Source organism: Pteronotus mesoamericanus, unplaced genomic scaffold (genome assembly GCF_021234165.1).
Source record: "Pteronotus mesoamericanus isolate MK-2021 breed Mesoamerican mustached bat unplaced genomic scaffold, CSHL_Meso_final contig_20, whole genome shotgun sequence".
Classification (NCBI taxonomy): domain Eukaryota; kingdom Metazoa; phylum Chordata; class Mammalia; order Chiroptera; family Mormoopidae; genus Pteronotus; species Pteronotus mesoamericanus.
In genome coordinates this window covers 76731347-76734191 of record NW_026555085.1, presented here as the reverse complement: position 1 = coordinate 76734191, position 2845 = coordinate 76731347, and positions in this window count along the sequence as shown.

Below are 2845 nucleotides of genomic sequence, written 5' to 3'. Positions count from 1 at the left end.
CTGGTCAATCCAGATGGAGATGCAGATTTATCTCCCTAGATTGAAAACACCACAAAAATGCCAAGCCACCTTCTGAGAAGAATGGAATTGATGCTAGGCAATAACAGACTGTCGATATAATGAAAGGTTAAAGAGCAATCAAATGACTTGTACTTCCCCATTTACTATAATGAACAAAGCGAAGTGTTCACAGAGCCTAAAAGTAATTTAACTTATCTGTTTGTTTAATTTTGAAAAATGTTATAAATGTCCATGTCAATCAATTATTGAGTAAAGTATATTCAATTATTATAAATAAGTCTGAAGGAAAAATAATGTGTAGACATAGTTTAATTCGCAGTAGAGACTGCCTGTATGCTTTGTCAAACTTCTAGAGCACTCTTAGAAGACCATATACTTTAGAAAGACCTATTAAAGTGCATTAACTCTGGTTTCTCCTAAATCTAAGCCTAAGAATTAAGGACCAATTGTTTCTCAATTTTAAATATTAATATTTTCTTGTTAAATATCTAAGTCTTTAGGTGTAAGAAATTACAAGACATCTTACACAACATGATGAATGTAAAGTTATTACAACAAAGCTTGGTATGAGGCACCTGCTCAGTATATGGAAGCTGCCATCCTTATGCTTAAAAAGGAATTAGAAAAAGGTAAATATTTTAGTATACATCTTCTTTATTGAGAGCACCTTTCTTTAGCTAATGAATTTCATTGTGGTCAGAAGATGATGTATAATTACTACTCATCCCTTATTAGTAATGTTTTACTGTACTAAATGTTTTCTGTGGGTTTATAAAAATCTCTAGCCTCAAGATTATACTGCAAAGTAGCTCTTTAAAAGGACAGAAAATGTATTAGAATATACCAAATACCGATATCTTTAAATAATTTGTTATTTTGGAATATAGAGCAATACTGTTCATGACTCTTTGCTTGTACAAGTACATGTCTATTTTTACATTTTAACACCAGACTGAAAACATGGGAGAAGAGCCCGAAGTTTAATCTTTACTTAGGTGGCTTGTGAACAATACTTACAATAGAACAAGCTATACTCAGCTGTTGGAGACAGATGGGATCAGCTACCACAGAGAGAATAGAAACTAGTTGGGACACAAAATCTTGATTATTTTCCTTTGACCCCTTTGATGTTCTCTGCACTCCAGCTTTGATTTACATAGTGAAAAGGCTATACAATCGTGGCTACTACTGCTGCTTCAATATGCTTTAGGTGAGCAGGTGAAGAAATTTTCCTCACCTTGACTATTCCACTCAATAAAAACTGTTTGGAAAAGGGTCTAGCTTAAAAAGATTATATAAAACCTGAGCCAATATTCTGACTGGGGTCATCACAGAAGTTTAATTATTTAGTATTATGGATGTACATGTGAAGAAAAATACTAATTACTTAGTATTATGGTTGTTCATGTGAATTAAAATGAACTCTATGGTTTGTTTGATACATTCTCTCACTGGACAGACTCCAAAACAGTATAATGACTAAGGAATGGGACCATTGAAGGCAACATTTTCTATAACCTGTTTTCCCTTCATCCTTACATATAGGAACTCATTTTAAGGAACAGGTTTATTTGTTTTTCCTCAGGTTAAATTATTTATTTATCTAAGCATTCATAGGGAATAAAAAGTATTTAGTGAGTAAATTTTCTACATACTCAAGCTTACCTCTGTTAAAGCCAAACTTTTTTAAAAACCAGTTTTGATCAACATTTTTCTAAAACCTTTATCTCAGTAATTGAATCTTTTAAAATTAACTTCTTAAGTAAGAAAAAGGTAATGTTCCTGTATAATCAGTCATGTCTCTTGTAAAGGTTTTCCAAATTCAAGCTGTATAAATTAATTTCATTTTCCCAATGAAACAATAATGTAGTTTTATATTTTTAATTAAAGTCCCATTGTTGAATCATTGTTTCACTGAGGAAAAATCATAAACATTATATTTCACCATCTTATCAATCCATGGAGATTCACAAAAGTTTAAAAACCTACCACAAATTTAGTATGTTACAGAGACTTATAATAATGTGCTACTGTATAAGTAATAGTCAAGATTTATTGTATTAATTTTTTTCTGTAAAAAGAGAAGATGAGATAAAGCAACTCCTTCATTCAGAACAACTGTAGGAAGATTTCATAGCAATTACTAAGATGGATTTTACCAGGAACACAGGACTAGCACATTTTTTGAAACAAGCTTAGGAACACATATTGTGTTGTCTTTTAAAATTCTCACTGTATATTTCCCTTTGTCAAGTAGAGACAGTCAAGATAAAAAAAATTTTTCTACTTGGAAATGAATTTTTTATTGAAAGCTGCCATTTCATCAATATAAAAAGTTAACCTTGTGCCTTTATGGAAGTGATTACTACATTTAAAAACTTATATTTGTATTCAATTTTATATTGTTTCATTTCCCATTATTGAACTGTCTTTTATAGGCAACTGAAAAGTATGTGACATTAAATTTAACCATTAGTCCACAAAATCAAATATCTTCGCCTCTTAGTCCAACACTTTTGTACAGCTATTTTATAAAACTATTAAACTTTTTTTTTTATGTTGTGCCATTCTGAAGTACTGAGTTATTATGTGTAGACCAAATCAGAGCAGCAACACTATGAAAAACACTAAGAGTAAACAGGAGATAGTGTTATAGGTTTTATTTGTTTTCTGACATTCCTGTTCACATCTTTGAAAAAATCATATTTTGTAATATTAATGGTCTAATTTTGAAGATGATTCCTAATGTGGGAAACTAAGGTAAATACCTTAAATACTCAAATACAGAAAAATGCCAATACTCACAGAGACTATCAAGAATCAA